This window comes from Acartia tonsa, chromosome 13 (assembly GCF_053477335.1).
Source record: "Acartia tonsa isolate MP-2025a chromosome 13, ASM5347733v1, whole genome shotgun sequence".
NCBI lineage: Eukaryota > Metazoa > Arthropoda > Copepoda > Calanoida > Acartiidae > Acartia > Acartia tonsa.
Window position 1 is genome coordinate 28,692,619 of NC_137272.1, and position 15,930 is coordinate 28,708,548.

A 15,930-nucleotide genomic window follows, 5' to 3' on the forward strand; every position below is an offset into this window, starting at 1 on the left:
TTGCACATTTTTGGGGGAAAGGAGTCGTTTTAGGGCCATAGACTATTTCTTCATTTTTGTAGAACTTTTCAAGACACATCATTTGTTATTTATGCAAAAACCGCAAAAACCGAACCGTTTTGCCGTTATTCAGCGCCAAAGGCAGAATTTTTTACGTTTTTTGCCTTTCCCGAGGTTCTAATGGGCATTTGTGGTAAGAAGACGTTGATTTATCAAGATAACTGTGAAATACTTTTATTTAGGCATTTTAATTTACTAAATTTCATGTGAAGTAAATTTTTTTGTATATCCAACCGATTTTTGTAAAAAGGAATTTCAAATGCACATGATTTATGTTTCTTTTATCACTTATGTTATAGCAATTATTTATGTTATATTCACTTCATTTTCTTGTTTTAACAATTGAAATCCATTTCGACGAAAAACAGTTAGCTGCACAAAAAATTTTACTTAATATGAAATTTAGTAAATTAAATTACCTAAATAAAAGTATTTAAGAGGGATCTTGATAAATCAACGTTTTCTTACCACAAATGCCCATTACAACCTCCGGAACGGCAAAAACGTAAAAAAATTCCGCCTTTGGCGCTGAATAACGGCAAAACGGTTCGGTTTTTGCGGTTTCTGCATAAATAACATATGATGTGTCTTGAAAAGCTCTACAAAAATGAAGAAATAGTCTATGGCCCTAAAACGACTCCTTCCCCCCAAAAATGGGCAAAAACCATCATTTTTCAAAAACATGCACAGGGTGTCCCAAAAGTGTAAAAAATTGTAAAATAGGCAAATATTATTGTTATTAGTCAAAATCTGTATCTATATGACAGTTTTAAGTAACTTAAAAATAGGAAAAAAATTTAAAAAAAAACTAAATTTTTTTTTCTCTTTTTTTGAAAATACAGGGTGTCCAAAAAATATGAAAATATTGATCTGGTCAGAAAACACTATGGCCAAACATACTAAGACACATATTAGAGTAATTTGAAAAAAATAGCCAATTTGGACCAAGTTTTAGCTCTACAGACGCAAAAATCACATTTACAGGGTGTCCCAAAGTGAAATTTGACAACCTTATAGTCCCAGGTGGTCCGAACCGTTATATACTACATATGCACACAGATAAAACACAAAATTTAAGCCAAAAAAAATGATTTTTTTCGGACAGGTATTTTGGGTATTACGCTAGATATCCAAAATACACTTTTTGTTGGACACCCTATAAAATTAGAGTTTTGGCCAAAATAGCATTATGTGCGCTTTTAACATGAATAAACGATCATTTTGGTGTATAAAATGTATAGATTGGATGTAAGATTGATGAAAAAATTAATTTTTAAAATTGTGAAAAAATGGGTGTTTTTTACATTTTTGTTACCTACCTTCATAGATAGCTAGATATCTAGACATCCAGGGACTCTGAAACTTTTTTTTGGCCATCCAGCATCCTTGAATGACCCAACGGACCAAAATATAGAGTATTAACAAAATCGGAGAGGTAGTGCAGAAAAGTGGTACATTTGGCAAATAATGCACCTAATGCATAAGGCTGAACTAAATTGTAAGTAAATTTGTTGCAAAACTGCTTAAATACATAATACTGTATTAGAAATCAGTATTCCAAAAATCAGATGAATCGGATAATGTTAACATACAAAAATTTGTTGTCAAAAAAGTACCAAACCAGCATGTTTTAAATAAACATACGGACTTTCTGGTAGCGATTATAGAGTCGCTGTCTTTTCTAAGTCGTACCTAACTGTTATAGTAATCACTATGCAAAGTTTGATATCGAAAGGACAATTCTAACCTGTTAAAATTTACGATAAGAGCTAACCGTTAGGGAAAGCGAACGGAAGAACCGACCATAATTTTAGAAAAACTTCTGTTTAAAAAAGGAAAAATATGTCCATAAGTAGCGCAGCATTAAAATATCACTTCATTTTAGATGGAAATAGAACTTTAAACTGAGATCATGGAAAGAAAACGAAGATGTGGGTTTCGACTTTTTTTCACAGTAGCTTTTATCCTATTTCTTGGGAGTCTTTAGCCCTGCGGGGCAATCATTAATATTTACTTAACCTAACCTAAAATAACCTTTCAAAAGCTACTGTGAAAATACGATGAAACCCGCAACTTCGTGATCTTTCCATGACCTGTAAACTGTTATACTAAAATATCAAAATTAATCAAATAAACAGTCTAGGGTTGGGCCGGATACTTTTTTGGCTGGATACCGGATACCGGATACCGGATATCCGGCTGATTTCTAATGCCGGATATCCGGTTCCGGCCGGATATCTGTCCAACGTTCGATATCCGGCAAATTACCGGATATCCGGCCGGATAACCGGATATCCGGCGCAAAAAATCAGCCGGATATCATGTAACCGGATAGTTTTAATATCCGGTATCCGGCCGGATATTGAAAATGACCGGATATCCCCTAATAAACACCCTATCTGGTGAATCTCTGTGCACACCACTGTTTAAACATATAATATTACCATGTCTTAAGAAAATAGTTAGATAGTATTCCGCGAATAATAGTTGAAAAACTAAAAAAATTATTCCAGTTTTGTTGAACCTACGGGGCTGAAAGCCTGTGCAACAAAAAAAAAGGAATTGATCATATGATTTTTTTTCGTTGAAAATTATTTACAATCCAAGGACATTTTTAAATATTAATTTTTTCACTAAAAACATTTATATTAAATATGAAATGTTGTTAATTGATTTTCTCTATGGTTTAATGGAGAATCAATTTATTAAATTATTATTATCTTAATTTTATATAATTTGTGAAAAAAATTAAATTTCATACGCTGATCATTATTAGAATTAGTATGACAACTTACATTAAAGTTAAGCTCAACAAATTTAGAAGGTTAGACAAACGAACATATAGATATATGGACATACTTATATTTTAAGACGTGATTATAGAGATGCTTCGCTTATAACATTGTGCGTAATATAAAATAACATTGCTTATAAAAAGCTTAAAATCATCATGTTTAAAATGGATATAATAACCCTCCGGTATTGATTATAGAGTTGCTACGCTTTCTAAAGTACAGTTTATTGTTACAGGAATCATCTTGCTAAGTTTTAAATCTATAGGAGAATTCTAAAGAGCTATTCTTTAAATACGTACGACATAAAAGTTGGAAAGTTCATTAAGTAAAATAAGAAGACAAAATTAATTGGGCATTTTTAGAACAAACAAGGTTGACAACATCCATAAAAGCGAAGCTCAATCGGTAGGACAAACGAACATTAACACTAGTAGAGTGTCAGAACAGAGTAATCGTATAAAATGTCAAAACAAAATATGTTGAAAAACTCCTAAATTACAGGATAATGTTTAAGGACATACTTACATCTTTAGGACTTGTTTATAGAGATGCTTCGTTAATAGCATTATACTTCAATGTTGTCCGAAGAATCAGTATTCCAAAAATCAGATCAATCGGATAACTTTAACATATAAAAATGTATTGTTAAAAAAGTTAAAAATCTACAGGTTTAAAATAGACATACGTTCTGGTAACGGTTATAGAGTTGCTACGCTTTTTAAATCGTACCCAACTATTACAGAAATCACTATGCAAAGTTTGGATTTGATAGAAACATTCTAACCAGTTTAAATTAAGGAAAAGAGCTAATTGTCCGTGACGGACGGACGGACTGACCCTATTTATAGAAAATCCTCTCTTTTAAAAAAGTGCAGTAATCTGAAATGTGTCTATTTATCAATTTTTCTGTATTTTGACCTTCCTAACTAAGCGTGACCAATTTCTCAAAAACTTTTCTATATCAACAAAAGGTAAAAAGAACAAGAGCAAATATTTTCAAAGGAAAATCATGACTACCAATGGAGCTTTACAAAGTGTCCTAAAATATGTGCCGTGCGACGTCTTAAAAATAAGGGATTAGTGGGAAAGGAAACCCCTTAAAAAGTGATGGACCTATTGACGTCACACGGCTCATTTTTTGGATCACTTTGTGGAGCTTCGCGACCAATTCAATAAATTGATTATTGCCGTAACAAAATAAAAGGAATAATTTAAAAATAACTTTTTTTAGCAATTTTTCTCAATTCAAAGTCTAATACAGAACTTTCACCCTCCTCTTTTTACTTATGAATTGGAAATAAATGAAAGGTTTATTTTATCATTACTTAAGTTTAGATTATAGTTAGGGTATTAGCCCCTCAAGGTTAGGAAAAGCCTACTCTTTAAAATAAGACAGACACCCACTTTTTGAAGAGATTCCAAACTTTAAAATTAATACTTTATTAGCTTCTGCTAATGTACCATGGCATTCTCCGCTTTCTTACTGATATAGTACCATAAAAAAAAAGTTTAGGCTGAACGTCAATCTGTATAGACGTATAAAAAGTGTCTGGTGGATAAAGTGAACCATGGAGCAGAATCGCTGAGCCAAAAAGTATGAAATTATTTTGATCATGTTAGCAAATCAAATCATTGAAATCAATGTGTTTAGATAAAACAGCGAGTTTTTTTCTTCCTTTCATTGTAAGATATTTATATGCATTTTTGTATTTGATTAAAAACAAGGATGACAACATCCATAAAAGCGAAGCTCTGAAACGGTAGGACAAACGGACATTAACACTTGTGTAATGTCAGAACTGAATGATCAGAATGCGAATGTATAAGAGTCAAAGCAAAATTGTAAGTAAATTTGTTGAAAAACTGCTTGATACAGGATAATGATTATGGACATACTTACATTTTTAGAACTTGATTATAGAGTTGCTTCGCTTATAATATTGTACTTTGTTGTCCCAGGAATCAGTATACCAAAAATCAGACCAATCAAATAATTAGGTCACATACAAATTTGTTGTTAAAAATGTAAAAAAAATCAACATGTTTAAAATGGACGTACGGACATTCTGGTAATGATTATAGAGTTGCTACGCTTTCTAACTCGTACCTAACTATTACAGGAATCACCATGCAAAATTTGAAATCGATAGGACAATTCTAACATGCCTAAATTAACGAAATTAAAACTATTTAAAAAAGTAAAAAAATCAACATGTTTAAAATGGACGTACGGACATTTTGGTAATGATTATAGAGTTGCTACGCTTTCTAAATCGTACCTAACTACTAAAGGAATCACCATGCAAAATTTGAAATCGATAGGACAATTCTAACATGTCTAAATTAACGAAAAAAGCTATCCTTTACGGACGGACGTACGGACGGACCGACCCTAATTATAGAAAAGCTTCGCTTTTAAAACAGAGACTGTTAATTTTACTATTTCCAAGGAAGATTCGTTATGTTCGTACATGTTATAAATATAAAGCTTTAATTTTGTAAACTGTGCATAAATTTTATGCATGTTAGAATTGTCCTATCGATTTCAAACTTTGCATAATGATTTCTGTAACAGTCAGCTACAATTTAGAAAGCGTATTTACTCAATAATTGTTATCAGAAGGTCCGTACGTCTACTTAAAACATGATATTCTTTAACTTATTTTGACAACAATTTTTGTATGATACAATGAATACAATCGTCGGATTTTTGAAATAATGATTCCTAGAACAACAAGAAATAATATCTTAGCCGTACCATCTCTATAATCAAGTCCAAAAATGAAAGTATGTCCATAAACTGTATTCTGTATTTACGCAATTTTTCAACAAATTTATATGTAGTACATACAATTTTGTATATACTTAATTAATATTTTGACACTACACAAGTGTTAATGTTCGTTTGTTCACCGTCTGATTTAACATCTTTGATTTTATGGATGTTGTCATCCTTGTTTAAAACGTAAAAAGATGATAATATTTATAAAAATAGGCACGATTTGATATTTTGTATTAACATAACATAAATGATTGAAAAGAAATCAAAGCACAAACTTTGTCTGTCATCAAAATAATTTCTTCATATAGGAATTGTAATAGTATTTTATCTAAGAAGTTTTGATCTTATTTAAACGGTTAGATATAACATATTTTAAAAAGGTATTTTATTGTAATAATAAAATTTTAAATTTATTACTAAAAATCAAAAAATGAATCATATGACGATTAAAAATAATGATATTTGCACAGTATCTCGAACCTAACTGATTATATTTTTCCTTAAGCCTAACCCATGCAAGATGCTTAACCCTAAAGGCATATTACTGCGGTGCACTAACCATGGCGATCTATCCATTTCCTAACATAACCTATACTAACCTAAAGTTATAAATTAAAAAAAGGAAACCCTCCCTTAATTTTCATCTTTTTAAAAATACGAGTAGGGGGGGGGGGGGGGTAATGCTTAATAGATAACTTAGTATGAAAGCACTATTTTTAAAAAATCTAAAATATGTAAACAGTTTAGTGATTATGTGGCTAATTGTGGATGTAATTAACTCCTAATTTGCATTAAAACATTTACAAAAATCCAAACAAAACTAATCAGTAGGAACACAAAATATAAAGTTGTGAAGATACTCTATATAACTCATATGTTAGTATGTTAGTATGTTTTTAAAAAGGCTTTGCTTTTAGAACGACGTAATATCCTTGAGTTAATGAATCCATATTATGCAGGGAGGGAGGAGATATTGGACTATTTACAGATGGGGTAATTTTGTGTATTATCATTTGGGATGTACCTGTACATCAATTTATCGGTCATTGTCTTATCCCTTTAGATCCCTGAAAAGTCATCTGCAGCTTAAGATCTCGCTTAACATAGGACCGATATGGTTCTCATCTACACTGAAGCTTTTTACAGGTGCAGGAACGGTTTTTGGGAGGGGGTAATTCCACTCTCCCAAGAAAAAAATAACCCTAGAGGTATCTTGGGGCGTAGATGCTGGGTAATTGATATTAAAGATTCTTAACGAAAATTTTTACTTTTATATTTGTATCTGCTCTACTTAGAAGCAGCTTATAATGCCGAATAAAAAATGACGTATACAATACAAATTACCAATGAAAGGCCAGTATTTATTTTACTAACGGTCAATTACAATGTATTATTGGTCATTTGTCTTGTATGACGTCATTTTTTATAAGGCACTTTAAGCTGCTTCCTGTACTTATGGATATTAATATTCTTTTTAGGTATAAATAATTTATAAAATGCAACTTTACTTTATCAATATAATTATAAATGCATAATGATTAAAGCATCAACATTTTTTAGTAGCGTAGCTTTTTTATAAGCAGCTTATGTCCATATGTAAGAACAGCCAACTGTTCGACTGTTTAAAAACTCTATTAAAATTACCATCTAACGAATCTAACGAAAATAGCTGCGACCTAGCATTTAAGTATAGGGGGCTCAGTACCGAAAGGGTAGGAAAAAAAAGTTCAAAGCCATGAAAAGAATTTGATTTAATTTAATGTATAAAAATGCCTAAAACCATACCAGGGCCTATAAAAACCTTCTTTAAAATGAAGAAATCAATCGGTTCATTAGCTACCAAAATCATAGGTACTGACAAAAAACTTACTTTTTTATAAAGTAGGATTACTGTTTAAATTTTTAAAAATATTTTACAGCTTAATTTAATTGCTGCGTCACTTATGTACAATATATTCCTTGTAAAGTGCATATTTTATTATTTCCTTATGAAGTAAATTATCAAAATAAAGTATTTTTAAAAAGAATTATTCATCGATGCATTATAGAGCGCTTGATAAAAACCTTCGTAATTGAATCATTTTTCTTCATGTATCTTATCTATCTGTCTATCATTTCTAATTGTACAAAAAGTTTGTCGGGTGATTTGGTTTTACATTTTAGGGAAGTTTTGTTAAGGTCTTGACTATGTATGAAGGGGGAAGGTTAACTGCCTCTTCCCCTTTTTTTTGATCATATAAAAAATATTGCCTATTTTTTAGCCCTTCCCCTCGCAGATATTAAACATAGAAAAAAAGGTTTCCCTTTGCATTTTTTTAATTTAAAAAGGATGGGTTCTATTACTCCCCCAAAGAGCCATATTAATTTTGAAAAATAAAAAAATTGAGTTTAATGTTTATAACCTTTTTTTTAATGGGGAAGTTTTATTATTTAAGATAAATTTTGATATATTTGTTCTGTTATTTGATTTATTATGATGAATAACAAGAGAAGCTCCAGAACTTTATCTGATTTTTAATATAAAAGTAGTTTTTAAATTAAAATGTATGGCTTTCTGTTTTCTTAAACTTTTTAAAACAGCTTAGATGCAAAAAATCATATAAAAGAGTAATTAAAAGAACAGTTGAAAATTTAACTTAATTTGATTTTAATACTATCTAATGCTTTGCTAAGTCAAAATATGGATTAAAAAGTAAAGAACTTACTTTTTGATTTAAATCATTATTTCATTCACCTTAGAAAAAAAATTACTAGTGTCCTTTAAATTATGATGAATGTTTATATATTATGAAGCATCATAATTCAAAGATAATTCTTGCAAAAACTATTATTTCCTATTACAAACACACTACGCTTTTGGTCTTTAAAAGTTCAAGAAATGAGTAAGATAATATGTAATTACCTACATTATTAAATAACCCTTCTAAAAATAGATATAAATAATTTAGGAATTTATCATAAATAACAGCCGAGAGAATCAGAGTTTACTAATAGCGTGACGGATTGACAGACGGACAGTTAAAGTGAATTAAAACGTGTCAAAAGTTTCAACCAATAATTGTAATCTACAGAAGGTGTAATTTTGTGTATAATCATAGGTGATGTACTTCAATTTATCGGCCATTGTCTTATCCCTTTAAATATCTGAAAGCTAGATCATTCAATTTATTTTTTTTATAGGCACAGCGTGCAAATTCATCAGAGTGCCATAATCATATAACTGTAAAATTGATATGTGCAATTTTTTACATAAAAAAATGCTCCATTCGTTTTCAATATTTTAAATGGTAAAAAATTCTCCAATATATTTTACTAGAGTTGGCTCGATATAACTAATCTATATCTCGCTATTTGCTAGTGTTCTATAAGTATATATCTATTTATCTATTTCTCAATAAATCAATTTTCCGCCCCCGCCATTATTATCTAAAGAAAGTAGTGAATATTTAATAATTTAAATGATTTTAAGATTTCTTCAATTATATTTTTTTTCAGTTTACCATCACCAAAGGGTTAATATGATTAAAATTTTAGTTTCAATATTTGAACACACAGGAAGTGTCGCCACAATCGAATTCTTTTAAAACAGAGTTTTCTTAAATTTACTATATTATAAATTTTGATTTTCTTTTTTATGATTATAAATTTAATACATCAATATAATGTAAATAGCAACATGAAATGAAAAAAATGAATTTATTTTTAATAAAGTAAATAATGGGTCTTATCGTTCTGGGCACTGAGAGTTTATTATGGATTATTGGAGCACTATGAGTTTTAAACGATTATTCCTTGGAAAATTTGAGCTCATTTATAGACATTTATTTCCTATATAGATCTGTCATGGATCTTGAAGCAATAAAGCAGGCCCTTTTGTAAGTGTTAAAAATTGGAAGAATCTATTAAATAAAAGTTTTCGCTAATATACTTAGTAAATAAAATCGAGAAATATGAAAAATATTAAAAAATTTAAATTGATATAACATAGAACTTAATCATTAAACTTTTATAAAATAAAATAATAGAGACTTCATCATAAAATGCAATAATTCTTTAAAAATGTAAACTTACAAGTTCTTCGGATTATTTGATCTTAAAATAAAACCAAATTCTTTAGTTAGATGTAAAGAAATAGAATGCCTTTCTGTCTATATACTTTAATACATACAACTAACATCGGAAGGACATGATCCCTAAAAAAGAACCATTTATCCAATTTTTCATTGCATTTATTTTCTTTTAATAATACAAAATGTTTAGCTGTTTTTATTTATTTTGATCTAGTTTACAAAAACTTTGTAAGTGTCAAAATTAGGATTTTTTGGGAGAAAAATCGAATTTTCCCACTATTTTTATTTGATTTTATTTAACTAAGGGTGGGGGGGGGGGTTCAATTTATCCCTAGTAGAACTGAGTCTGTAGAGAGGTTAGAGGCGAAGCTACTATCCTATTGTATAAAGTATTAAGAATTTTTGTCTGAAGTTTAAGATCTCTGATAATGCTGATCCGAACTGTCTGTACTTTTCAAGAAAGCTTTTTAAATGTCTTGGGATGGATCTAGTCTATTTTTCTGACCTTCACCATTGCACCCTTCTCTAGAAGCTTGGGGCAAAGCAAAAAGATTAGTATAAAATAGACAATTTTTAAATATCTTAAATTATAGGACATATTTAGAACAATATTGTGTTGTCATGGGAAAATGGATTTATTATTACATGGATATTACACCAGATTTTCATGTTCGCTAATAAAGTGAAACTTGTAGCGGGCTAAAATAGCGATAACCCCCATCCACTACTACTGGATAAACGAACTGACCAATGAAGTGTTGCCATGTTAACAAGCTAAATCAACGACAATTTTTTCTCCTGTCATAACATCCACGTATATTCTACATCCATTTATGGGAAAATATATCAAATTATTTATAAAAATTAGGCTAAATTTGTCCTACATCAAGTAGATACAAGATTGATAGAGCTCCATTAAACTTTGTGCTGATATTATGTCGATATAAGACTTTTATAGCCATCATGTCATTAATAAAAAGGGCTATATGACCGCTGTAGGATTATAATGGCTTTTATAAGGTATGTTGATAGATAGTAGTTTTTTATCGCATCGTATTATAGACACGTTTCCGCTGATGGTGGAATAAAAACATTATTAAATAATTGTTTTTCTAAACCCTCGGGGCCGCAATCCCGGGTCGACAAAACAGTGATTAATCCTATAAAAACATTATTTTTTTGGGGGGGGGGATGGAAGTCTTATAATACAATTTTATACATGGTTTTTCAGTACATGTAATCCAGTGAACATTAAACGGTTTCGAAGCTACTGGAATATGTCTTCCAAGAAGACCATTTAAACTAAACAATTAGTCGACATGTAACATTATAAGTCAATGGAATGTCTAATGTTTAACAGGTATTATTTTAAAAAAATAAGATTAACGGATAGATAAATGCACATATGATTAGATATATAACTGGATATATAATTGGTTAAATAATTAGATAGACTATCTAATCAATCTTTAATCTGTACTATAAAGCTGTAAGGTTTTTTTTCTGAACCTAAAGATCTCTGAAATTGCTGATTGGAAATAATTTGTACATTTCAGAGAAGACTTTTTAATTTTCTTGGTGTACTTTTAGGCTATTTCCTTTATCTTCCCTGACCTTGCGTAGAGCTAGGGGAGAATCAACTATAGAAGTATATAAAAAGACATATTTAGAAAGTTAGATACGATATTTTTCTACTAGACATTAAAGTCACCATGAATACATAATTATATACATTAGTCAACTAAGACAAAGTCATATAAAAATGATAATTCTGGCCTTATATTATCAATGTTATGAATTACAAAGAACAGTAAACCATAATACATTAATAATGAGAGAGAGATAAATTTAGATAAATATATGATGTATAATAACAGAGAGAGGGCACAATGGGCTTTTTATCACAAAAGTCCTGAAAGTTTTATTTTAACGTTTTCTTATTTTGGTTTATCAACTTTGGGGACTGTAGTGAATTTGTATTGGTTGATTTATTAAGTTGGGTGTTCAAACGTTTCAATTACCAATCTTAATTTACAGAATTGGTAATTTGATTATCATCATTGGGGATCTACATCCATTTATCAGTCATTGTCTTATCCCTTTAGATCTCTGGATATATAACCAATAACAATAAATTGAGAGATAGACAGATAGAACTAGAATTGTCCTGTGATGTATGGGAAAATCAATCAAACATAATTTATCTTGATTGACCAAGAATCTGTAATTATATTGTCATCGAATGACTCCCATACTTACGCGTAACAAGGATAATAATATCCACCAAACAATCAAAATAACAAATAAGTTTATTGTAAATAACATAGTTTTAAATCTACCAGGGAAGGAGGGAACATTTGACTGCAAATTATACTTGTACCCGAAATTTCAAAACGTCAGCAATAAAGGGAGCAATAGACAATACGCCATCCCTTTAATTTTCAAGAAAATATAGAATAAATTATTTTTCATTGTCTTATCCTCTACCGCTTTAATTCTACAATTAGATAATAATTGAAGTTATCTAAGTGGAATCTAATTTTTGTAATTTTTCTTTTTGGCCTTGTTCATAACCTTCTTATTGTCATTATTTAGAAATATTTTCTACATTTAGTTTATGTCCGTCTGAACGTATGTAAAGCTGGCATGTTTGAATCGTCCTATCGATGTTAAACCTTACATTAGATTTTTGCAACAAAAAGAAACAATCTTTAAATCGAAGCTTCTCTTTAGTTTATTACAATAATTTTAAACTTATTGATTTTTGCATCTACTTTAGATTATGCGTAAGTTTTATGGGGATTTCTGGGACGTTTAGAAACCTTGTAATAAGCGTAGCAATTTTTCTGATATATTAGCGTTGCTATCAAATATGTTGTCATTCTTGTTCTGATTAGCCTTGTTATACGATAAAACCTTCTTAATCTAATAATTTTATAATTTTACACAATTTGTAGTAATAACAAGTTAATTTTCAGTCTTTAAAAAATAAAGTGTTTCAGATCACCATAAAATATTGCTTAAACAAGGGTGACAACATCAATAAAAGCGAAGCTCTATATTCAGAAGGAAGGACAAATGATATATAACTCTTGTAGAGTGTCAGAAATTAATAAGAGAGTCTAAACGAAATTGTACATCAAATCTAATGAAAGTATGTCCTTTTTAGTAGCGAAGCTACTCTATAATTCACTTTGTCCGTCCGTCAGTCCGTCCGTCAGTCCGTCAGTCCGTCAGTCCGTCCGTCAGTCCGTAACGCTATGGGGGAAATGGGATTTACTCAGCCCCTATAAAAGATAGAAAGCTGAATTTTTTTGACAACATTCCCATCATTAAGGAGCACAATTAACTATAAAACATCAATGGCAGTCGGACAGCTTTTTAGCAGGTTTTAGGCTATTTTTTTATTTTCCACATTTTTCCTCATATCTTTGGTGTTTATGGTCCGATTTTCAAAATTTTTTCAGTTAGATATATCAGAATTAAATTTTCCGTCGTTTAGAGACCCAACAATGACGGTCAGACTGCCTTTTTGCAGGTTTTTGGCTATTTTTATATTTTTTACATTTTCCCCCATATCTTTGGTGTTTATGGTCCGATTTTCAAACTTTTTTCAGTTAAAGATATCAAAATTAAATTTCCCATCGTTTGAAGAAAACAACAATGACGGTCAGACTGCCTTTTTGCAGGTTTTTGGCTATTTTTTACATTTTCCCCCATATCTTTGGTGTTTATGGTCCGATTTTCAAACTTTTTTCAGTTAAAGATATCAAAATTAAATTTCCCATCGTTTGAAGAAAACAACAATGACGGTCAGACTGCCTTTTTGCAGGTTTTTGGCTATTTTTATATTTTTTACATTTTCCCCCTTATCTTTGGTGTTTATTAATCGATTTTCAAAATTTTTTCAGTTAAAGATATCAAAATTAAATTTTCCGTCGTTTGAAAAAAACAACAATGACCGCCAGTCCCATCCACGAAATTTTGTGCTTCGCTACTTATGGATGTTGTCATCCTTGTTTCATTAAGATCTATAAAACGGCTCTATAAACCAGTCCACAATTGTGTGTTGCTTCTATGCAGGTTTTATGCTATTTTTTATTATTACATTAAGCTGTTATGGACAAAGCCATTGGATTGAAAAATTAAAATGCATTGTAAAGAAAACATGAATATATTTTTTCGAATTCATTCGAATCCGGTGGATAGGAACCCGTTCTCATCCATACGAAAAAACTATGTCTAGCATCGTATTATATCCAGCTTTCTACGAATACAAAAATGTACAATCATAAGATTAAAACCAGTTTTTTTAGCCAATGCCTTCGGCACCTCGGGGCTTAAAAAACTGGTTTTAATCTTATAATTGTACATTCTATATCCGCGGAAAGCTTTTTATAATACAATGCGAGAAATAACTACTACCTGATTAACAGGAATTAGGTTATAAATTTGCCGATGTTGTCAATTTTCCAGTATTCCTTCGAAACCGATTAATATCCGCTGGATTATATCCGGCTCTCTGCCATGCTGAAAAATCATGTATCGTATCTTATTGCAGACAATTTTCTATGAATAATAAAATAAAATTATAAAATTCATATACCAAGGATGACTCTATCCATAAATGGTTACGTACTAAAAATAATGAACGAAAACATTTTATATAAATTTTGACTATTACCTATGAAAACATATTCCCTTTTCCCTGTATATTGGAGAAAAAATTGGTATTACCAAGATGGCGCAAAAATAGAGTATATTCACAATAATATCCTTCCTACATTCAAAACCAGGCAGGGGACAAGGGGCTGTTTATTACACTAGTCCCCAAAGTTTTACAATAACGTTTTCTCATTCTTTGGCTAAACAATTTTGGGGACTTTTAGTTGATTTTGATTGGTTGGTTTATAAATTTTAGTGTTCAAACGTTTCAACCACTAAATTTATTTTTTAGAAATAATACACGAATAACACTATAAAAAACACTAATTGAACACTGTAGTGTATAATACACGAGGGTTATTTTGTGTATCATCAATTTACCGGCCATTGTCTTATCCCTGTAGATCCCTGCCTTCCTAAATTCAAAAGCAACGTGGGATATGTCACCAGAAGAAATTTATTTTGCCTCCCATGATATGATAACATTCATAATTAGTGAATCACAATTATATTTAAAAACCAAGAAAAGCGAAATAAATGGAGGAACAAAGTTTGTTATAGGATTAATTCATATTTTCGAATAATTTCCTATAGAAAGACAACTTATTTGATAGCATTATTAAAGGATAGACGGAAAATTAAGTTCATATACTTTTTGTTACGTCTAGTCATAATCAAATTTTGGTAGTAAACTGGGAAAATTTGATGAACTTCACAAAACGTCACATAGACAGACTGACGGACCAAACAAAAACTATAGTAGATGCTCTTTAGTCAGAAGTCATCAAAATTTAAAACTGTTTATCTTAATTAGTTGCCGAGGAAATACTTTTATCCCCAAAACGTTACATACACACAATACAAAGCTTCCTTAAACATCTTAGATTATCGTTTCGGCCGTTTTAGACATCTTAAAGTGCAGAAACTTTAAATTAAAATTCGCTTGCCCATTAGTATTTTGCAAAACTTTAAGAAAAGTCTTTGCTTTAATGCTTATATTTTATAATAGCTTAAAAAACTTTCAATTTAGGTTAATCTTCACTATAAAAACACTATTTGAACACTGTATACATTCAAAAATAACTGAAAAATACTCAAATAATTTCGTTTTGACACACACCGTGCGAAATCTTTAAAGTAACTAAATTGATTGACGCTATTTTACCATTCTCTCGCTCTTTCTCTCTTTTTTTCTCTCTCTCTCTCTCTCTCTCTCTCTCTCTCACTCTCTCTCTCTCTCTCATACACACTCTCACTCTCCTCTCTCTCTGTTATTCTCCGACGCGATACACCACCCCCTTCCGCCCCCCTGTTTAAATCCTTTATTGTACGCATTTTAATTGCGTACGCTCCTCTGATATGTGTTGCTTTTTTGACGCATGTGTTGTATTGTTTTTATGGTTCCGCAATAATATATTTACTCCAACTTTTCAGGCAGTAAAAAATCATTAATGATAGAGAGTTAAAAATGATAAAAAACTTAAAACCATCCCAAACTTAAATCTGTGAACAAAATAGCCTAAAACCACTTCAGGAGCTATATGAAGATTACTTAAAA